Genomic DNA, 24036 nt, shown 5'->3' on the forward strand with positions numbered 1-24036 from the left:
TAACCTTCACCATATCAGCAACGTCCTTTTTCCTATAAAGCAAAATTTACAAATTCTAGAAATTAAGACTTAGACATCTTGGTGGGGAGGCATTATTCTACCTCCCACATCTGCCTGCCCTTCTGACTCTCACATCGTTAAATGGCCTCACAATGCATCTGGTGACCAGGTCAGAAACTGGGGAGACATGCCTAGGTTAATCCCACCTATTTATACTCCACATCCAGTTAGTGGCTAACTCCCATCTACTCCAAATCCTAACTGTGTCATGTACTGGTGCCTGTTCTCTATACTCTGCTGTGCCCAAGACTGAGGGCTCACTGAATTCTTTACTTCTTTTCCTTTTTTTGAGACCAGCCTCATTTTTTCCAGTCTTATTTATACTGTCCTTCAAAGGCCATGTGCTTCAGTCAAGATGCTCCAGCCCCAGGTCCAGGGGATAAGTCTCGACTGGTCTAATAGAGTCACAGTAACCCATGAACACTTTGCCATTTGACACGAGCATAACACACAGACCTTAAGTCACTGAGTTAATCTACAGAGGAGTCACTCTACCTTCAGATTTCTTGTTGGGGGACATAATTATTTTGATATTTAAGCCAAACTGGAGTTTTCTCTTACTTGCTGTTAAAACATCCTAATGGTGCATCACTCACTAAAGTGACTGCGAAATTCTATTCATTGTTTTACTCACTCCTAGTCTCTCATTACTTCCAACATTTGCACTGCACCCTCCCCATCTTCACTTGGAAGCAAAACACCTCCTCTTCAAAGCTATCAATCTTGTCAAGTATTCCCCTATTCAAACTGTTCCCATGATGTCCATTACTTCTATCCTTTTAGAACAATCTAGAAAGAACTGTGTACCCAAAAGTCAATTTTAAGTTAATATCTTATTTTTTTCATCATACATTCAAAAGAGTTGCTAATGGTTAAATTTCAGGCATGCTGTCAATGTTGACGTTTTAAGTAAAATGGTTGTTATATCACTTAAACCCATAAGAATCTAAACCCAATGTGAATGGATACTTACGATTTCCTATTTAAAAATAACTTCTTTAACATTCATGTTTTATCATTCCCTTTTCACATTTCCATTTTACTACCCCTGCGAGTTTTATCCCAATGAGTAGATCTTTATGATTCCACCTGTTTTATTGAGTAAGTATCATACAACCTTACACCAAAAATAGGCATATCATTTAGAACTTTTAGTTTACTTTGAATTTAGCCCCTAAGGATGAGATAATTTCTTCTGAGTTATACATTTACTAGTAAACAACTGAAAAAAAAAGTCCACATAAGTATCATATTTAATAATTGGCCAAAATATTAAGAGTAAACTTTATTTGAAATGAATCTGATATGACGCATAGAGCTTTAAAAAATAAACCCACACATTCATGAGTATTCCTTAATGCTAAGATAACTAAAGTTTAGCATCGGTTTTATTCCAACTTTTCATATTTCTATACAAAAATGCTGATAAATCCTTTTAGCCCAAATAGAGGAGTGTAAGAGTTTAATAGCACTTAAATCTCTAAACTCCTTTGGAGCTTCAAGCCAAAGACCATGATCTATTATCAAACTTATTTTTAATTACCCATCATCTGATGATCCAAATAGGTCTCTGACTCTGTCATAAGAAAAGTGTCCTCAGGGCACCTGGATTGCTCAGGGATTGAGCACCTGCCTTTGGTTCAGGTCGTGATCCTGGAGTCCTGGGATGTAGTCTCACATCAGGCTTCCAGCAGGGAGCCTGCGTCTCTCTCTGCCTATGTCTCCGCCTCTCTGTCTCTCATGAATAAATAAATAAAATCTTTTTTAAAAAAGAAGTGTCCTCAGGTTTAGCACTTGGGATGTTTCACATTCCAGGACAATGTACGATAGGACAATGTACAATATTGAAATTCTGGGAAGATGAGAGGAATGCTGTCCTTCAGTAAAAAGGGAGAAAAGAAAGCAAATGCATTCTCTGGCAGATCAATTTTAGGAAAGAGGACATATACAGCTAAAAATCTGGACAGCTATTCCCTTAAAAGTCTCTAAGGCCTTGAATGTATCCCATTAGAGTATCTTCATCTATGGCCAAAGGTACACCTAAAGTCATTTGGAAAATGGCTGACCTATAGGAAAGATCATAATGTCTCTGCATAGAACACAGCAACTTTCATAACTGGATGCAGGCTCATGTCCCATCACCCTTATCCTTCTACACCTGCTTGAGAAACTCAATTATGTATGCTGGTTCTAAGTTTGCTTTCAAGAGGAACATGTGTCAAAAAGACTTCCTCCCATCACTACACTTTGACCTCTAGCCTGCTGCTATTTAAGTCACAAGAGATGACTCACTGAAATATATCCCAGCACCTTGCCCCTGGCTCAGGCCAGTCCCAGGGACTCCACTCACTGTGTGACATAAATTAACAGCAGCAATAGCTTAACCAGTCATCATATGTTTAGGATAAAAGTGTGTACAAACCAATCACCATCAGTTTTATTCCCACTCTCTAAACACTATTCAACAATTCCAGCATTTCATATATACAGATGGAATTCTTTTCATTACTCTACTGTTCTGTTCCACCCCTAACTGCTATTCCTGAAGCTTTCCTCAATTTCCCCCTCCCCATGTCAGCCACAGAATGAGTCACTCTCCTCCCTTAAAGCATGCTGCTTTTACTTCTATTGGATATTATTCACTTCTGCTCAGTGCCATGATGACAAGTGTGTAAAGCTGGTTTCCCTGTCTCCATTGTGGCTGCATCCACTGGTTCCATTCTATTTTGATCCCAGGTCCTGACCACTGCTCCTTGAAAATCTCTTTTCTCGCTGCCAGTCCATTCTTCCTATTCTTTGTAGGATCGTTCTTCCTCAGTTTCCTTCATCTGCACTTTCTTGCCCACTGTTTATTTTGTAGGTCCTTGAACCCTGCATCATGCAGTACTGGAGGTCTCAGCTATCCCAAAGTAAGCTAACACCAAACTCCCGTGACAGTTACCTTTTCACAAGTCAGAGGTAAAAAATGATCATTTTCTTGTGTTAGAGTTGCTATTATTTTTCTAAAGCTTGCCACTTAACAGTCAATAGTAATAACCAACAAATGACAGAAGTAAATAAATATTGAGGAAAAACAGAAATCAATCACTTATATGTAGCTTAAGGTTTGTGTATACATGCTCATGGGTTAGAATTTTATATGCTATATAAAATACTAGCTGGTGTTCATATGAAACATATCCATATTTCTAGATGCACATATATGCACACTTATACACATGTGTGTACAATAAATATAATTTACACATTAGGCAGCAACACAAAATTAAATTCCTATTTGTCTGACATCCAGCATGTAAAAGTGGCCTCAGGGGAACACTCAGATATTGCAGGTGGGCATACAAAATAGCTCAACCACTTGGGAAGCCAGTTTCTCATGCAGCTGAACCTGCACAGGACCTGGCCATTCCATCCTTAGACATTCACCCAAAAGAAGAATATGTCCACACAAAGACCTGTCATGAACGTTCACAGCACCTTTGACACGCTGCAACTGGAAAAATATGTATCTCCTTCAACAGATTAATAAACTAGGATTCATCCACACTGTTAACATCCAGCAATTTAAAAAGAACTACTTGTACATATAACGTGTCAGAATCCCAGAAATGTCATGAAAAAAAAAAAAAACTAGATGAAAAGAACAGGATTCCTTTTGTAAGAAATGCTAGAAAAAGAAAAAAAAAAATCCATAGTGACAGAAAGCAAGCCAGTGGTTTCCTGGAGGCACGAAGGTGAGAGGCATGGATTGTAAAAGGACCCAAACAAGTGTTTTGGGGTGACAGAAGGTTCTATATAATGACTGTGGTAATGGCTAGACTGGTACACACATTGGTCAAGATTCATTGAGACACACAGTAGACACTAATAACAGATGCATGTTATTGTATGTAAATTATAGTTCATGGACAGCCCAGGTGGCTCAGAGGTTTAGCGCCGCCTTCAGCCCAGGGCATGATCCTGGGGACCCGGGATCGAGTCCCATGTCAGACTCCCTGCATGGAGCCTGCTTCTCCCTCTGCCTGTGTTTCTGCTTGTCTCTCTCTCTCTCTCATGAATGAATAAAATCTTTTAAATTAATTAATTAATTAATTATAGTTCAGTAAAATTAAGTGGCCCTGCAGATTTTTCACCAAATTTGGAGACAAGTTTTATGGATGGCCTGACCTGCCATGGACACAGGCTTACACGGTAGACATAAAATTTACTTCGAATGACTTTGTAGGGGCAGATAGAGAGAATTTTTTTCTTTCACATGGAGTAACTTGGTGATTCATTTTAAAGGTTTCAGGGACTTAAAACATCAACCTTTATGGAAACTGCCATACTTTGAAAGATGGGAAGTGAGCCTATCTGAAAAGAGTTAATTGGTGGATTCCAAAAATGAGATCTCTGCTTATATTGGTACAACCTAAGCTTTAAGCCCTGTGGATAGACTCTCCAATAAGAACTATTTCTTCCAGATACCAATCCACAGATTACTATTTCCAAGGTGAAACAAAGGGACTTTGGATGGCATACCAGAATTGTAAATATTCTCAGTGAACATAGTTTATTGGAAGTGATAGCCCTGGAAACTGGGAGGAGTGAATGTGTAAAATGATCTATAAAGGAGAGGGAGTCATCCTTCTCCCCCACTCCCTGGGCTGACAATACAATATACCAAGGGATCTTCAACTTGATTTTTGTATCAGAATCGTTTTTTAATTTTTTATTTATTTATGATAGTCATACAGAGAGAGAGAGAGAAAGAGAGAGAGAGGCAGAGACAGAGGCAGAGGGAGAAGCAGGCTCCATGCACCGGGAGCCCGATGTGGGATTCGATCCCGGGTCTCCAGGATCGCGCCCTGGGCCAAAGGCAGGCGCCAAACCGCTGTGCCACCCAGGGATCCCTGTATCAGAATCTCCTGGAGAGCTTGTTAGAACACAGACTTCTGGGCCCCACCCCAAGGAGCTTCTGATCCAGTAGGTCTGGAGTGGACTCTGGGGATTTACATTTCTATCAAGTTCCTAGATGATTCTAATGCTGCTGGCCTGGGAAGCACACTTTGAAAACCACTGCCATGTGTTCCAGTCTTTTGGACCAGTGTTAAAATTCATTAATCCCGGGATCCCTGGGTGGCGCAGCGGTTTGGCGCCTGCCTTTGGCCCAGCGCGCGATCCTGGAGACCCAGGATCGAATCCCACATCAGGCTCCCGATGCATGGAGCCTGCTTCTCCCTCTGCCTGTGTCTCTGCCTCTCTCTCTCTCTCTGTGACTATCATAAATAAATAAAAATTTTTTAAAAAATTCTTTAATCCCCTTACCAATGAGTTAAGAGAGGTCTGATTAACTGATTTCTGTAGCTGTACTATCAGCCTTAACAACAGTAAGAAAGGTCAAAAAAGGAAAAATTTCACAATTCTTGGAGAAGATGGGACAAATTGTTCCTGCTTCAGATACCTTTGTATATGGATGAGTTTTTCATCAATTCTTAGGTTACTAAGCAGCTTGTTTGTAACATTAATTTTGCCACTCTCTTATCAGTAAAAGCGGATATTATACTAGGTTCTGCTGATAAATGGCAGTGTTGGAAGTTCCAAATGTACATCATTTTCTATTGTCATATGAAAAAGACAAAGATACAGGAATTGTGAGGGAGGGGCAAGAGGGTGAAAAGAAACTACATGAAAAGGTGGCGGCACAAGTAAAAACACAAATCACAACAGAACCAGAAATTCTGGGGGAAAAAAAAAAAACTAGAGTTCGAGAGATTAATAGTCAAGGGACCAGGGAGGGGAGAAATGCCTTCATGAGTGGGAAGTGTACTCTTCAGATGAAAAGAAAACCACGGTGTCAAAAGCACCTAAAATATAATATCAGGAAAAATAAAAACAGAAGAAAAGTCAAGCTGAGAGAGAAGGAAGGGCTATCTCAAAATCACTGAACATTTAGAAAATATAAAGAGAAGTATACAGAAGATAAACCAGTAACAGTGATTCGTGAACAGAGGGGGAAAGGATCAATTTTGAAGATATTTTCATCTTATTTGTTGGATAAATATCCAACTCCAAGTTAATGGAAATCAATTGTAGTTGTCCAACACTTCAGAAGCAACAGCCTGAAGGGGTTCGGCTGTGTTCCTGGGGAAGGTAGGGGAGCCTGGGGTGTGATAGGCCAAATCATGCCTCCATAAAGATGCCCACATCCTAGTTCCTGGAGGCTGTGAGTATGTTACTTACTGGCAACAAAGACTTTAGAAACAGGTTTAAGTTATGGATCTTGAGATGCAAGGGTTCAACGTCATCACAAAGAGTTTTTTCGTTTTTTGTTTTTTGTTTTTTTAAGATTTTATTCATTTATTTGAGAGCAAAAGAGAGCATTACTGAGGAAAGGGGCAGAGGGAGAATCAGACTCCCTGCTGAGCAGGGAGCCTGAGGTAGGGCTCAATCCCAGGATCATGACCTGAGCCAAAGGCAGACAGATGTTTAACCAACTGAGCCACCCAGGCGCCTCGCAAAGAGGGTTCTTATAAATGGTGAAGTAAGCAGTAGAATCAAAGAAAGAGACCGGACAATACAAGCATAGGTTAGAGTGACACAGTCATGAGCTACAGACTGTGAGCAGCCTCCAGAAGCTTGACTAGGTCATAGGTAATGAACAGGTCCTCTCCGAGAGTCTTGAGAAACAACACAGCCCCGCAGACCTATTTTAGACTTCCGATTCCCCAGAAATTTGTGTTGTTTTAAGCCACTAATCCATCCCAATTTGTTACAGCAGCAAAAAGAAACTAATACAAAAATCTGGAGGAGGCAGAGTTGAACTAGAGAGAACATGCCTCCTCTAACAGAGAACACAAGTCCCAGTTTTGCCAGGTTCCCCAATTTGTTAGGACCCATGGAAAATCTGTTGGCATACAGTTAGCAACTAGTAACACAGTGTGGGGCAAAGTATGACCTTGACATGGTCTTTTTTTGGGGGGGCAGGGGGGGTATGGGATATATCCAATCATGCAACATAGCTACACAAAACATGGATAAACCAAGTGACCATGTTTTCTGGCTCAGAGCTACATTCTAGACCCTGACCATATCAAAGCCTGCCCAAGCAGAATTCAGCTATTAAAAGAACCCCTCTAGAGAGTGTTCACCCATGAGTTGGAGGGGAGAGGTAGAAACAGGGAGAGAACTCTTCAGCAGCCCAATGCGGGGCTCAGTCTCAGGACCCGGAGGTCATGATGGGAGCTAAAATCAAAAGTCAGACACTTAACCAACTGAGGTAACCACCCGGGCACCCCAGAATCCCTCTGTTTCTGACCAGAATCCACAACGCAAAAGTGTGGTCCATTCTCTGCTCACAAGTCATTCAGAAGCTGAAATTCAGAGTGTTAGCTTCTTCTTACATTCTAGATAATCAGTGGGGCCTATCTGCTCTATGGAGTCATTCTGGAAAATAAAATTACTTTAGAGAAACAACTTGGTCTTCGCAGATGAAAGGAGTTATTAAAGGGAGCAATGTTTAGACTATTACTGAACTATGGCCAGCTACATGGTAATAACCTAAAAACGAAGATAAAAAGAAACAAAATGCCAAATGATTTTGCCTCATAGTAATCTTTCTGTTAATTCTACTTTGGTAGAAGGGGGGGAGGGGAATGGAGCTAATCACATTCAAAGAGACAAGTGGCCTCTTAATATTCAGACAATCAGCCAAAAGTATTTGAGCGAAGCTTTCCAAAACACTAAACAAAAAAGGTAAAAAGTGTAAAAGAAATGTAAAGGAGGGCTTTTGTACAGAGCAATATATAATGTCACTGGGAAGACAAGGCTAACAGAGAGTAATTAATAGTGCCCTGAAGAATGATGCCAATAGGTCTGTAAGCCCATACAAGAGGTACTCAAGAAAGGGAGGGACAGGCAGACATTTGAAGGGAGTGAGAAAAGCTTCATTCTGAACTGTCAGAGAAGAGGTAAGATGCATGTATAAAAAGGGTTAAGATATCCCACTCCACATAAATGGGTTTGGTGACTTCTCTCAACCTAGAATCTTACATTTTTCATTGAAGCTGAAAATATAATAAAAATCTGCACCCATGGTAGCCTTCTGTTATAAGATAAACATATAATAAATGTAAGAGCTCTGCAGGATTGGAGAAAAGATAACTCATATTTCTATTTCATGGGAGCTTGTTATTATTAGAAGCAGAAATTTCCCCCACCATCTCCATCCCATAATTCTCTACTTTGTTACACGTTTGTACAAATAAATGCAGAGGATATGCACATACATACACAAGCACGCAAGTCTCTGGTGCCTCCAATTATATCATAAAATACCAAAGTAGAAGTCTCAAACTCTTGTAACCCAGTAGAAAGCTGCTCTGATTTATAACCTGAACTTATTTTTCTTAAAACATGGTTCTGAGTTATTTTATCAGAACTGACTTCAAGTGTTTGCAAAAATTACTCCTTTCATCTGAGAAGCAACAATAAACTAAGTGGCTTGGAAAATATAGTAAATATGCATGTAGAGATGGTTTCTCCTGGCCTATAGGTAGTTGACTAGTCAGTCTCTGGTTTATATTTTTAAATAGATAACTGTTGAGTATTTGTTCAGTTTGGTTCTAAGGGTCATATACTGTGCTTTTAAAAACTACTGGGGTATTTTCTTACATTCCTTTCTAAGCAAGAAAACAAACTTCCTATTAAATGATGTACCTTTAAAAATCAATATAAATTTCTACCAAGTATTCTGGGTCAAGACTGTAAAAAAAAAAAAAAAAAAAAAGCTTCTGGGCGCTTACCACATAATATCTATAACTCTAAGTTGTTTGTTTGTTTTTCATTTAATCATGAGAGGCAGAGAGAGAGAGAGAGGCAGAGACACAGGCAGAGGGAGAAGCAGGCTCCATGCAGGGAGCCCGACGAGGGACTCGATCCCAGGTCTCTAGGATCAGGCTCTGGGCTGAAGGCGGCATCAAACTGCTAAGCCACCGGGGCTGCCCTATAACTCTGAGTTATACTCTGGGTATTTATTGCTAAAAGTAGCTGAATCAACCCACTGCTTATAGCTCAGTATTCACTGAAAAAGCAAGATATGCCTAAATGTAAGTAACAGTTGAAGGACCTACATGGACTTTCAGAACATGAATTACATGTTCAAGTGTATTAAAATGACTAACATGAAGGAAAAAAATAAGAAGTGGGGGTTTTAAGGCACTCTGAAAGAACTCAATTTGAGTACTTTAAAGCCCCTGAACAACTTTATGAACTCACTCATTTGGCCATATCCTTTCGGCTAGGCTACTTTCCTGCCAGATATTAAAACACTGCTTCTTTGTGACCAAAGACATTGTGGGGCATTGTTTGCTTTCTAGTTACAGGTCATTCCGAGAACCTGCATTTTGAGCAAATTGCTGTCTGGAGAGTGGAGGTTTACACAGTTCTGTGTATCCACCTCAAGGTGGATCTAAATCAGTCCCATCCTTAGTGAAGTATTGAGGGTAAAACGGACACAAACTATTGCACACCAAAGTGGAATGTCATGAATTAAGATGACCCTGGGAACAAAGCTTTCTGTTCCAGATACAAGCTTCCAGTTATGGAATGAATAAGTCATGGGGATGAAAGGTAGAGCATAGGGAATATAGTCAGTGACACTGTAATAGCTCTGTATGGTGACAGATGGTGACTACACTTGTGGTGAGCACAGCATAATGTACACAGAAGTTGAATCATTATGTTGTAAACTTGAAACTAACATACTATTGTGTCAGCTATATTCAAATTTAAAATAAAAACACATCTAGATTTTTTTTAAAGTGTGAATCAATGTATATTCACCTCATAATTTCGCCTGGTATATATTCTCAAGTAAGATCTTCACAGTAAATAGCTGGCCACAGAAATGACGTGTGTTGGCCTAAAGAACCTCTTAGAATATGGTTATCTCCAGATCTCCACGTCTCAAAGTATATGATCTCACCCATCATCTTGTAAAATGTTAGAAGAATCAACCAAGTCATTGGCAAGCAACCCGTGCCAAAAGGCAGATATTCTGAGTTACTGTTAAAAGTTTAATTTTTGTCAGAACTAAGAACACCATAAACAAATTAGATGTTAGCTTGTTAGAAAGTGTTGTACAGGGATGCCTGGATGGCTCAGTGATTGAGCATCTGCCTTCAGCTCAGGTCATGACCCCAGAGTCCTGCATTGTGCTCCCCACAGGGAGCCTGCTTCTCCCTCTGCCTGTGTCTCTGCCTCTGTGTCTCTGCCTCTCTCTGTGTCTCTCATGAATAAATAAAATCTTGAAAAAAAAGAAAAAAATGTTGTACAATCTGTGTACTTCAGAGTATGGAGAATATCTTGTATGAATAAAATTGATCCAGTTAATCTGATAAAACAAACGGATCAGAAATCACTCATTTGTGATCAAGGAGTTCTTTTGAAGGGGAAGATCCACAAAAGCACATAAAAGCTAAGAAGAGGCCATGAGGAAACCTTCTCAGATGACAGGAATGTTCTATATCTTGCCAGGGACTGATTTACACAGGGCTATCCATTTGCCAAAGCTCAACTTACATATAACTAAGTATGTGTATGGCTCATTATATAAATTTTATATTAAAAAAATACTGAACTCTAGTTAAAACAAGCCTGTGTAAATATGCAAACTTATGCTTTTGGTTTATTTCTAAATGCATCAAAAATAAGATAGGAAAGAGAAAGGTGGATGGAAATGTGAGGATCTAAAGTATTAAGGGTGGAATCTAGGTGGTGAATATAGCTGTACATTGTAAAACCCAAATTACCATTGAGATTTCCGTTAAGAACACTGAAGAAAATATAATGGAAAGGAATCACTGAAGAATACAAAGTAGCACACTACCACCCCCACTGCCCACTTTCTTCAAGAGTTTACAAGGTATCTAGGACACAGGAAGAATATTTAAGTTGAAACTTCAAAGCACAAATCTAACAAGCTGAGATATGGAAGGTGTTTTTCAACACACACACACACACACACACACACACACACGGCACCTGGGTCTCTCAGTCGGTGGAATGTGCAAGTCTTGATCCCAGATTGTGAGTTCGCACCCCATTAGGCATCGGGATTAGTTAAAAATTTTTAAAAATAATTAAAAAAATAAAATCAGTGAGCCAAAGTAGGGCAGGAGATGCTGTCAGAAGACTGTGGTGCAAACACCAGTCCAACCCAACGCAATAAAAGACTCCGGACAGGTGGGAAGTGACAGCTGACAAAGGAACAGATGAGGCCTTGGTGGCAGTGGCAAAGCAGAAGGAGATTTGCACTGGAGAGGCAAGTGGCAGGGCTGCCCGAGACAGGGAGTCTCAGGAGAAAAGGGCTATGGCAGCTCGTCAGAGGTTACAATGTCAATGTCACACATTCCTTCCAGAGAAAACAGCAGGTCCCACATCATCAGTTACATCATCTGTGAAGGGGCCAATGTCTACAAATAGTCAATCCACCTCAATCACATTGTTATTTGCTTTGCAAACTGATTGCTTGGTATGACTAGACAATGTCCATTAAGTTAAAAAAAAAAAAATCTACCTGAGCCAGTATTTGATACCGTGTAGCTCCTCACTGGACAAAGTGTGGTCCCTGAACTAGTACCAGCAGCCCCTGGGGGCTCATTAGAAATGCAGAAGCTCAGGCCTCATCCCACCCCTGCTGCATTAGAATAATTTACTGTTTAACTCAATCATAATTCATATTCACATCCAAGTATGAGAAGCAGAGAGTGATTTTACAATCTGCAGACCAAGCCTCAATAACTTAACTCTTCTCAAAAGCAGTTTTAACTTTAGACAGAGAGAGGAAAGTTGCAGACAAACAGGTGAGCAATAGTAAGCCCTGGACACCTGTCTCCCGTAAACACCTTTCCCCCCAACAACTGCTACCTCCTTGTACCACTTAAGCCTACCTTCCACCTATTCAGGAGAACTGCTCCCAAGCCTGAAGCCCCCCCAAAGTCAATCAAAATAAAACACGGTTGAGCTGGTTTTGAACATGTGGGAAAGTTTCATCTTCTTCAGCAGGTCTAGAAATATTCTGTGTAACTTTGGTGAGTGGATCACTTTGCATGTAATCGCTGCTTAATACAAAAAGCATATAAAATATTTTCTCCAACAGGTAACTAACGAAAGAGTTCTCCGCCACTGTCTTGTTTCAACCGTGAGCTGTAAGAGTTCAATCCCCTTAAAAATAGTCACAGAATGTCACAATTTATTCATGTATACATCTGTCTAAACTGTTTATTTTAATGATTTTTTTGTTTACTTCTAGCATCATAACACAGACTTTCATGCTCAAGTATCTGTGGCTAGTCACAGTTCAGACAAAACTAAAAGTTTTACCTTTATTCATAATGACAGGTCTTTAAAGATACTAAAATTCCTGACAAAACAGAGTACACAAACATGAAATATTCTTCTAAAGCTATCTGAAGCCAGTTTTTTTGGTGTGTGTTAACTACAAGTTTCATATTCTAGCATCATTTGTCTATGAATACATGCATTCAGTTTTTAAAAAGACCACCACCAAACGCACAAACCAAAACCTAAATTATTAATTTCCATTCATTATTTCAGGAAATAATTTTATATACTGTCTCATTAACTTTCTAAGACCATGAGTAAGTACAATTCCATAAGTAAAAGTAGATTTTCATGCACTTTTAGGAAAAGACTTTTAAAAATAATCACTTTGCCTATCTTAATACAGTTGAACCAAAAAAAGTGGCAATCAAAACATCATATTGAAAGAGGTCCTATAATTTTATTGCTAATTACAAAAAATGAAAATGAATGGATTTTGTAACAATTTATGCGTGTGGGAAAAAATGTTTAACACTGTGTGTATTGCATCATATTGAGGTATTCACAAAAAATATTTAAGAGACTTCTTACATTTTTTGCTAGACCTTATTTTTAAGTTCATAACAAAATTGGATAAACAGCACAGATTTCTCATATGCCCCCTACCTCCACATATGTCATTTTAAAAACAAATTTGCAAAATGCTAAGTGCCACACACACACAAATCCTACCAGCCAATAAAATCATGTGATAAATGCCTTACTGAAAAATCTATTTGAGTTATAGTGAGGTTTAGGGACATTTTAAAAGACATTAAATCTGTATCTAATGCCAGAATCACCACAAAACAGTGTCTAATTTACTCTGCCTTAATTTTGTCTTGAGTTTCTCCCTTATTAGAAAATCTTTTTTAAAAAATCAATAATGGATAAATCAAACAACCTTCATAAAAAAATTTGAGTGGTCAAAGAAACTTAAAGCAGAAGTATTTTCTTTTCTACCACTACCCCTCCAGGAAGCACACAAGTAAAACTGTGACAGCCCTCCTCCAAGCTATAAAACAAAAAACCAAACTTACCAAAACTAATCCCCTTCGTAAATCTTAACTGCCACTCATAAAGTTGAAAGTATGTTCTCTTACCTGAAAAGGAGTGAGTAGGATTTAAACCTCACCCCGTCAGAAATAGACTCTTGAGACCATGCCCTGATGCAGGCTCAGAACTGCAGGGGCACCCACAGTTCTTGGATAAACTCACTCTTTCAGAAGGGGAGGAGGGGGCAAGAGATGGGATGAGCAAGCTCACGCAGCCAGCAAATGTAACAAGACTGGTCCTTTAGGCAGAGCCCCACCCCTTGGCCACAAAAGGAGAGGTTGGGCCAACAGTGCCCACAGCCACAACAAAATATCCAGACAGAGCAGCCGACAGAGACTCTTTTCACCATTCTAAGCAGAACAATAAATACAAGCAAATGCTTTTTATAGGCGTCTTGCCGAGTAACTGCCCAGAAATGAGTAAGAGGTCCTGCACACAAGTATCACTGGATCAGAGGTTGGGGTTTATCAACAGGAAGAATAAAATTTGAAACCTACACCTGGGGATCCCTGGGTGGCGCAGTGGTTTAGCGCCTGCCTTTGGCCCAGGGCGGATCCTGGAGACCCGGGATCGAATCCCACGTCAGGCTCCCGGTGCATGGAACCTGCTTCTCCCTCTGCCTGTGTCTCTGCCTCTCTCTCTCTCTCTCTCTGTGACTATCATAAATAAATAAAAATTAAAAAAAAAAAATGAAACCTACACCTGAGCTCTTCCTTAAAACAAAGGCCACAAAAAATTCAAGATATACACGTAAAGGAAAGCCAAACAGAATGTCCACAATTTAGGAAATGTAATAACTTCTGTGCTGCTGAGAATCTTTGTTTCCACTTCCCCTTCTGGCTACCACTTTTGCCTATTTACCTCCTTTATAATCCCTTCAGGGTTCAAGAAAGGAAATAAAACTTTTTAAACTTTTTAAACTTTCAAGTTACCAGTAATGGTGATATAAATAAAAATATTTAAAGTTAGATCCGGGGATTATCTCCCTTGCACAGATAGTGAAATAGACTTTTGTTCTCTAAATAGATCAAGAGGATTTTAACTCTACATCAAATTAAGACACTAACACATACTTACACATATGTGATTTACCCATCCATGAGTGGCAGTAAAAAAAAAAAAAAATTATAAAAAAAAACAGCTTTTGCCAAAATGTGCCAGAGAACTAAGATGTTTCACAAAACAAGGCTCCAGGGTTAAGTTTCAGGATGGTCAACCTACATAAACGTCACCAGAATCCTTACACTGCAGTATTTTTCTGAGGTTTTATTATGTTCATATTCAATCTATTATAATTTTGTGCATTGTTTCCCAAACTTATTTAATCATGAAATCCTTTGAGAGCCATTCAGAGAGAACTGTATCTCATGAGACAAATTTGGGAAATGCTAATAACTAGATTCCACTTGCCAAGCTTTAAGCAACAAACCTGACATTATGATTAGTTTCCAAAGCACTTAGAAAAGTCACTCAATTATTAGGCTTCCCATCTAGCTTAACTTGAACTATAGCTCTGAAATTACAATGGGATCCATTTATAGATTATTCAGTGGTAATGGTAAGGCTAAGCCTGCTTTCTAAATGAAAGTATGTGGAATGGAAGCACACTATCCGTGTATTTAAGAGATATCTATATTCTTTGAATTATGAAGGAAAAAGGAGGCAGAGAATTATGTCTATCCTCAAGAGGCCGGACATTTTGCTTTGTACCTTGTAGTCATGATAGTAAGCATGCAGGTGCACTGTAGTTACCTGCCTGCCCTCAAAAGTTCAATGTCAGACCTCAGAGTCTGTGTGAATATAGCTTACAGAGAGCACCCTCCCAAAACCCTGACACAAAGCCAGGAGTAACCATTAAAAACACCACCCAAATGCAATACCAACATATGAACTCCAAAGCTCTGGGCAAATGCAAACATAGATCATGCAATTATGTTATCTCAAGATGTTCTTTCAGCCACTATTTACTGTAGCAAAAAACAGGGAGATAACAGTAAACACCGTTTACCATGAAGAACACCCAACTGTCTCATTATAATAAATGGATATAGGCTGAAATGTCCTAACAATTATGAAAGTAACACAGATTTTAAAAGTTCAGACCATGGGGATCCCTGGGTGGCTCAGCGGTTTAGTGCCTGCCTTCGGCCCAGGGCAGGATCCTAGAGACCCGGGGTTGAGTCCCGCATCAGGCTCCCTGCATGGAGCCTGCTTCTCCCTCTGCCTGTGTCTCTGCCTCTCTCTCTCTCTCTCTCTCTCTCTCACTGTGTCTCTCTCATGAATAAATAAAATCTTTAAAAAAAAAAAAAAAGTTCAGCCCACAGAAAGCATAAAATTAAAAGTAAAAACTCCCTCTACCTTTTATATTAATTACAACTGCTGAGTTTTACTGTATATTTGCCTGTGATCACTTTTAGATGACTCATATTCAAAATACAGTTTCCTTCTAATGAGTGAGTTTATCCCATCTAAATTATGGCTTCTAACAACCAGGTGATCTGAACTCTATTATTTCATTTTGTTAAGCTTCCTAGTTTGATATTTTCTTTTGCTGTTTTTTTGCAGCAGTTTAAATATGAAACGAAGCCAAACAATTAGGTTTACAGAATGTAATGAAAAGGTTATAAATCTTCTCACCAAACAACACACACACACACACACACACACACACACAAATAGTAACTATGAGAGGTGATGAAGGTGTTAACGGCCATTATTATGGTAGTCATTGCGCAATACTTATCTAGATCATCATAGGGACCTTAAACTTACACAATGGTATACGTCAATTATGACTCAATAAAATGGAAAATAAATACAGCCCTACTAAATAAATATAGCCATAAAAAACTGTGGATAGATATATGAAATGTATAGGAGGATCGCTATAGCCTAATTTCAATAACTTCCAACACCTTTAACCTCTCCATATTCCCCTTTTATGTTCAACTGACCAGCGTAGTAACAAAAACATACAAGAGGGGGAAAATGGTGTACACTTTGAATATAGGTGTGTACACTTTAAACTTATGTGTCCCGTAGATCTCAATAAAGCTGAAAATAAATCCATATAAGGTAGAGTAACTATATAAAAAGAAAATCATAATTCTTAATATAAAAATAGCAAATAATATCATTAAGATATTGGATGAAAAGAGGAGAACAAGTAGGACTGCTTCCTTAAATGTTCATACTTAGGAGTCAACAGGTACTGTGTAAGGGTAGTAAGTCAATGAGCATAGGACTTTGTTATTATTCTAAACTATAATAATTACACAAAAAAGGAAAAGACACAATGCTATACACTTACATTATAGAAAGAAAAAGAACCCCAAAACAAAATAAAAGACAGAGGAAACTGCTTAGCCCAAGACACAAATCTCAAAGTCAAAGACTGTCTGGGGTGACCCACCTTCAACCTCTTGTTCCTCTGCCTGGCTTCACAGAGCCTCTGCCAGCTGGGGCTCTAGGCGAGCGATGCTTGGAGATAACAGTAAACACCGTTGGATTTGCTCCAACCATCACCAAATTTGCAGACTTGCTTCCAAACCTTAACATTTGGGGGCTAGCCCCTTCCTACTTTCAGCAAAGATTTTCCCCCTACTTTTCCGTACAGGGTTTCATCCCCACAGTTCCAGTTAAAGAGAATGGAAACTTTCACTCCACTTCCTTTAACAGAAACCCCTGCCTCCCAACATGCTCCAAGTTTCTAATTACTTTCTCTCCTCTTCAGTTTTTCTGCCTCTGGCTGCCTCCCACCAAGTACCTCTTCCCTTTCTAATTCCTTGATGCTAAAAATCAGTGGTGTGCTGAGCCAGGATGCACTGCCAGCAGGACACAACCATGGGTCTCTCTTCCCAGGTCCCATCTGGTATAGGCACCTCCCTCCCCTCAGCCCCCACCCCAGGAGGCCCAGTCCCCAAACAGCACAAACTAAATCTTCTCCCCCTTCCCCTCCTCAGAGCCAGGGGTTAAGTGTTGACCAGCACACTAGGAGAAAGGCCTGCCAATTTAAGAAACAGCTCTTTTTTTTTTTTTTTTTTAAGAACTGTATATAAAGGAAGAACTGTATTAATTAGAACAAGACAAGGTTTCTATTCGGGCTCTTCTTAATTAGTTGATAAAGACAGCTTTACCTGTTTGACATGGCCAGATAAGCTGCCTAAACAAGACAGAACGGTGTTGCTATAATACTATAAAACCAGTGAACATGAATAAAGGCTGTGCTTCCAGAGTAAATGGCATCCTTTCCTTTCCAATTCCCTTTAGTATACTTATACAGCATCTTTCCCCGTAGTAGCTCTAAGCTGTACATGAAGGCTATTTTTTTTTTTGACTCTTAGTACCAAGGAATTTAAGGAAGTATCAGCATATTCATTTTCTAAGACGTGATAAACAAGAAAACTTTCAGGTTCTGGCGGATCTGCCTCTTTCCTTTCTCCTTCCTCTCCCTCAAATCCCAAAAACACACAAAAATCATGCTTTTTACTTCTTTTCCCCAAAAGTCTTGATTAAAAGGACTAAGCTTTTTCATAGTGCCCTTGATTCTTTTGGCCTTGCTAAAGATTGAATTTAAAGCCAATACCTCAGTATACTCAAGGTAAAGTCAACTCCTTGTTCCAGGGAACAAAGGACAAATTAGCAAACCTGATTATTTTAAAGCAGGGTAAGGACATTCTAACAAACACTGCCCATTTAGTCTGGCTAGATCAACAGCCTAGTGAATCATGAAACAAACAAACAAAAAAAAAAAAGAGAGAGAGACAAAAGTAAAATACTCTTTGAGAAAATAAACTGTCATATGAACTTATATACTCACCCTATTCCTCTAATTCTTCATTCAACAGCTTTCATTGTATCACTATAAATGTACTCTATCAAGATTATCAGTATTACTGAATATTACTGGTAAGAAGTAGAATAGTTATGTTTAAAGTTAGGACATTCCACAAACAAAAACACTTCTTAAGTTCATTTGTCTATATATCTTATCCTACTCCAAGAAAAAAAAAAAAAAAGCACTGCCAGATATTATTCAAGAAAGAGAACTTAATTTTTGTCTATTTAGAGCCAATAAAAAACAATTAATTTCACGGACTATAACTTGTGAACCAGACCTCTCTACCATCATGGACCTGATGTTGGTAACTAAACAGCTCCTGGACTTTAAGGTAAGCTGGATAGCATGAAATGGTAGGTAAGAGTATCAGGCTAGAACTGGATACACCTGGGTTGGCATCAGAGCTCTTTGATTTTGGACACATTACTTAGCCTCCCTATAACTCTACTTTCCCCATCTCTAAAATAGGAAAAAAAAAATACCCACCTCACAAGATCACTGGCAATTTTAAAATGAGAAAATCTACATTAAACACGTAGCAGATCATCTGGTACATACATAGGAAGCACTAACTACATTGGGATAATAACTCATCACTGTCACTATCTAGTATTACTGCTTTTGCACAGTATGCCAACCTCTCAGCTGCCTCAAATATACAATGGTTTAGACCAGAACTTCTCAAACTTTCACAGGCACACAAAGCACCCTGGGATTCTCTTAAAAATGCAGACTGTGATTCAGAAGGTTTACCGCGGGGCCTGAGACTCTATAGTTCTAGCCAGCTCCCAGGTGATCCGATGGCGCTGGTCCAAGGACCACACTTTGAGTATTTAGGATTTGAACCACCTGAATATTCCCAACCACCACTTACCTACTTTACACAAACACACATACCCAGGCATAGCTGGCTAAAATGCAAAACACTGATTCCATAATCCAATATCACCTTCCCTGCAAAAATAGAACTTTTTAAAAATGGGAAAAGCTATGAACCACTCAGGATAATTGCTAAATATAGAATACAATTATAAGAAAGGCAAGGGATGCTTAACCCGGGGGAAGAACACGGGTTTTTGAACCAGGCCTGGGTCCAAGTTCTAGATGCACTGCACATACTAGCTGTTAACATGGCTTTGGGTTAATTACAGAACTCCTTATAAACTTCAATTTCCTTATCTGTAAAATGGGGATAATAGTATCTATAAAATATAAGACCTCTCAAATTAACAGTTGTCTCAAAAATAATTACTATTTAAGTATATCCCATGGCCTGACATATAGTAGTTGCTAAGAATATGTCAACTGCCTTTCTGCTTCCAAAAGCACTTTTAATTACTTGCTAATATAACTCTGGCTTCCTTTCTTTCACTCAACTTGGGCCTTTTCCCCCTCTAGAAAACTATCTGAAGACCTGCCACTACTAAAAGTCTTTTTCATGCTATTTCAAGCTGCCAGCATTATAATTTCCCAAGAGAAAGAACCTTATTTCCTAGTATGTTCTACTAATCCTCAAGACCTAGTCTGGAAGAAACCTGTCTGTTTTCCACATGGCTTCTCTCTATTCTAAATCCTCACAGGCTCTTTTCTCTTGCACAGGCACAAAAGAGAAGTCCTGGCCATCTTTTTCTCTGTCCCTATAACTATCTTTTTCAATCAGGGAAACTTATTGTGGAAACCAGCCACTCACTTCAAGGTAACTCTCTGTATTCTCTTTTAGTTCCAAAACCAGAAATTGATTCTTCTTCTTAAGCTATGAAACACACACATACACACACACACACACAACTCACACCCTCCCCCCTGTGGTTTTGCTGTGGTTTCCTGTCACCAAGTAAAAATGATATGATGCCAAAACCATCAGTTCCCAGTTTCACTCACTGATTCGTCACATTTACTGAGTGCCTGACATGTGCCTCCTGCTATGTCCCATGCCAAGTATATACCGATGTGTAAGAGACATGACCCAGGCCCTTGAAGATTTAACTATCCTGACCTTCACTAATCTTATTCCTAAAACAAGGCCACACTTCCAGAACCCAGGGCAGAGTAGGACAACTACAGTCTGCATCTAAATAAACCTCAGCAAAACTGTTAGAGATCAGCTCTGGTCAAAATCTATTAATGAAATGCATCAGGGCACCACCAGAAGAAATCTACAAATAAAAGCGGTCTCTACTAGACTACTAAACAGTGGCCAATCCTGCCCACCACATGGTCTTGGCTGGAATGGAGTGGTGGCACTTTGGAGACACAAATCCCACAGCAATGTTACTGTGAAAAGATGTTCCCACAATCCGCTCACCTCTTCTCTCTGACCATGAGCACCTAAAGAGGCTAAAATCTATCAGAAGCTTTCCAAAATTCACTGGCACACCAAACACAAACATTTCACCAGCCACATAAGCCATGTTTAGTATCTTGATGCCTATTTGTGGCTATAATACTTAATATTTATAATATTTTAAAATAGGGAGTGCCTGGGTGGCTCAGTCTGTTAAATGTCCAACTCTTGGTTTTGGCTCAGGTCATGGTCTCAGGGTCATGAAACTGAGCCCCACATCAGGGTCCGTGCCTCAGCTTGGAATCTGCTTGAGATTCTCTCCCTCACTACTCCCCCACTTACCTATCAAATAAATAAAACAAAATCTTTTAAAAAATAAAAATAAGATAAAATAGAAAACAGGGGTGCTGGGCAAGAGGAAATCAATTTTTCCCCATCTTCAAGTCTGTTAACACTTTTGTCAAGCTGAGCTCTATCCATTACAAGGCTCATGGTATACAGAAGAGGCATGCTAATAGAATCATCTTGATTAAGAATTCATGTAATGTAAAGAGCATCAGAAAAATGTAATCAAAATATATGGAAATTATGTGATCAGATCATCAGCAAAAACTTCAGATGCAGATTAATTTATTGTTCACATTGATGAATCTAATCGTGTCTATGAATTGCTTTTACAGAGGCCTGTGAACAAAAGGAAGCTCCCTCTTCATTATATGAAAACACACTAAGCCTCCTCATTTATGTTAAACTGGGAGATGAAAAGATAGCTTTTACTTTTCTAACCACCATCAAATATAATAATCCTGTGATAATCATGGAGAGTACATGTACAAAGGGACCGTCTTCTTGGTAACAGACAAGGGAGCATTATTCCCAAAGATCTTCCAACAGATATTTGAAAGAGGCCCAGGGGTACCTGGGTGGCTCAGTGTTTCAGCATCTACCTTTGGTTCAGGTCATGATCCTGGGGTTCTGGGATCGATTCCCGCATCAGGCTACTTACAGGGAGCCTGCTTCTCCCTCTGCCTATGTTTCTGCCTCTCTATGTCTCGCTTATTCTCATGAATAAATAAATAAAATATTTTTTTAAAAATGAAAGAGGCCCAAAGCTCTCTGATATTTCGAGCCAACAGGTATGTCAAGGATGAAGCAAGGCTCAATTTAGGGCCATTTTCTAAGTAGCCTGGTTTAAAATCCAGGGGTAACTACACCTTCTACTACAGATAACAACTTAGGTAAAAAGTATCCATTGGCCTTTCTACAAAGCAATCTTCATGAAACACCTTCTAGGAGCCAGATGAATACTTCAGGGTTAATAATCCAGACAATAGCTTTACTTGGATTAGCTGAACTAATACAGCCTGAATTCACTTCAACATTCCTCTGCTTCACATTCCCCAAGTTAATTCTGAAGATGGTACATCTTCATGTTTTAACTTTTTAAACTCAGCTTTATGTCCAATGTGGGGCTTGAATTCAGGACCCTAAGATCAAGAGTCACATGCTGTACTGACTGAGCCAGCCAGGCACCCCAACATCTTCATCTTTTAGCTAAGTGTTCCAGAGTATAGGAGCTGCTGCCAATGGCAAACTGCAAGATAATTTTAGGGGATATGCAGATTGAGCCTGGAATGACACAGAACCTCCCAGCAGGAAAGGTAGATACCTATCCCTTCCTTTCTTTCTCTCTTTCTCAATGAAGTGAGCTCTAGCCCCCCATCCATCTGATCTCTCTCTCTCTCTCTCTCTCTCTCTCTATCTCTGAATAAAGCCAGGCAGGCCTCTGACTCAGGGGTTTTGGCAGGCATTGGCATGTACTCAGGATTGAACGACACTATTTGGTTTTCATTTTTTAACTTTTATTGGATACTTCTACTATTCGTGGCACATCATAGTTTTCCATTTAAGGTAGTAATCTACTGTTTTCTTTTTAAATATACTTATCTGTGGCCAAAAAAAGTGAAAATTATGCAATAATAGAGGTGGAATACAATCATGGCACAAGACATGAATGACTGATCTGTGGGAAACACTGCAGAGTATAGATTAAAATGGTCTGAGTTTTTTTTTTTTTTAAGGTTTTATTTATTTATTCATGATAGACATAGAGAGAGAGAGAGAGAGAGAGGCAGAGACACAGGCAGAGGGAGAAGCAGGCTCCATGCAGGGAGCCTGACGTGGGACTCGATCCCGGGACTCCAGGATTGTGCCCTGGACCAAAGGCAGGCGCCAAACCGCTGAGCCACCCAGGGATCTGCAAGATGGTCTGAGTTTGAATAGAAGCTTCACAACTAATTTTGCTGTGTGACTTTAGGCGAGTTACTTAAGATCTCTGTGCCTTGGTTTCCTCATTTGTAAAAGAGAGGTAATAATAGTAGCTACTTCTGAGGGTTATCATGAGGATAAAGGGGTTATTACTGGTAAAGCACTAAATTGTTACCTAGCATAAAGTAAGAATTCCGTATAAATTAGCTATTACAATATTTTATAAATATATCTAAGTAAGTAGTGATATATTCAAACTTGATCCTCTGGTCTGTGAATTACAAAGAGACTTCTTCATGGTCTCCTGTATAGGGGGGGAGAAAAGCCTCTTCTGTTTTGTTTTATTTCAATTAAGAACACAGCCAACTGAAGTGTTTTTTGTTGTTTTTTTGTTTTGTTTTGTTTTGTTTTTGTTTTTTAAGATTTTATTTATTGGGCAGCCCTGGTGGCTCAGTGGTTTAGCACCGCCTTCAGCCTGGGGTGTGATCCTGGAGACCCAGGATCGAGTCCCACGTCGGGCTCCCTGCATGGAGCCTGCTTCTCTCTCCGCCTGTGTCTCTGCCTCTCTCTCTCTGTCTTTATGAATAAATAATTTTTTTAATATTTTATTTATTTATTCATGAGAGGCACACAGAGAGAGAAACAGAGAAGCAGAGACACAGGCGGAGAGAGAAGCAGGCTCCATGCAGGGAGCCCGATGCACAGGCGGAGAGAGAAGCAGGCTCCATGCAGGGAGCCCGACGTGGGACTCGATCCCGGGTCTCTGGGATCACGCCCCAGGCCGAAGGTGGCACTAAACCGCTGAGCCACCTGGGCTGCCCCTGAAGAGTGTTTTAAACCCATGTGATCCTCTGGAAGGCAGAAAATCAAGTGCACTACCTTGAATTCTATTATAATTTCCTCTCTACTTAAAAAAAAAAAAATCCCAGTATTTTAATTACTAAGAGTTTAAAATGAGGCTACCATTCCTTATCCATATGACACCAACTAAAATGTATTTACACAACCAGGCATGTAGTTCCTTCAACATTTTAACACTCTGCCAGATTCATGTAGCATCTCAAAAATTGCTGTTTTCTTGATACTGCTCTAGTAAATGACTTTTTGTTTAAATTGTGGCCACCTTACATGCAATGGATTTTAACAATCTGCTTGAATGTTGCTA

The 24036-nt window shown here is 39.5% G+C and overlaps 1 protein-coding gene across 8 annotated transcripts in view; it reads right to left on the reverse strand.

Annotated features, from left to right (window-relative positions):
• PLCB4 (phospholipase C beta 4) overlaps positions 1-24036 on the reverse strand; it is a 419571-nt gene that overhangs the window by 300552 nt on the left and 94983 nt on the right. For 3 of the 8 annotated variants that reach the window (XM_038571638.1, XM_038571635.1, XM_038571640.1), the window contains exon 1: positions 13527-13708. The exons of 4 other annotated variants lie outside the window; for them this stretch is intronic. The gene's annotated coding sequence lies outside the window, so the exon portion shown is untranslated. Of the gene's footprint in view, positions 1-13526; positions 13709-24036 lie in introns of those variants that run through there. One more of the 8 variants, XM_038571633.1, reaches the window with a different exon arrangement.

The sequence above is a fragment of the Canis lupus genome, chromosome 24 (genome assembly GCF_011100685.1).
Source record: "Canis lupus familiaris isolate Mischka breed German Shepherd chromosome 24, alternate assembly UU_Cfam_GSD_1.0, whole genome shotgun sequence".
Classification (NCBI taxonomy): Eukaryota; Metazoa; Chordata; class Mammalia; order Carnivora; family Canidae; genus Canis; species Canis lupus.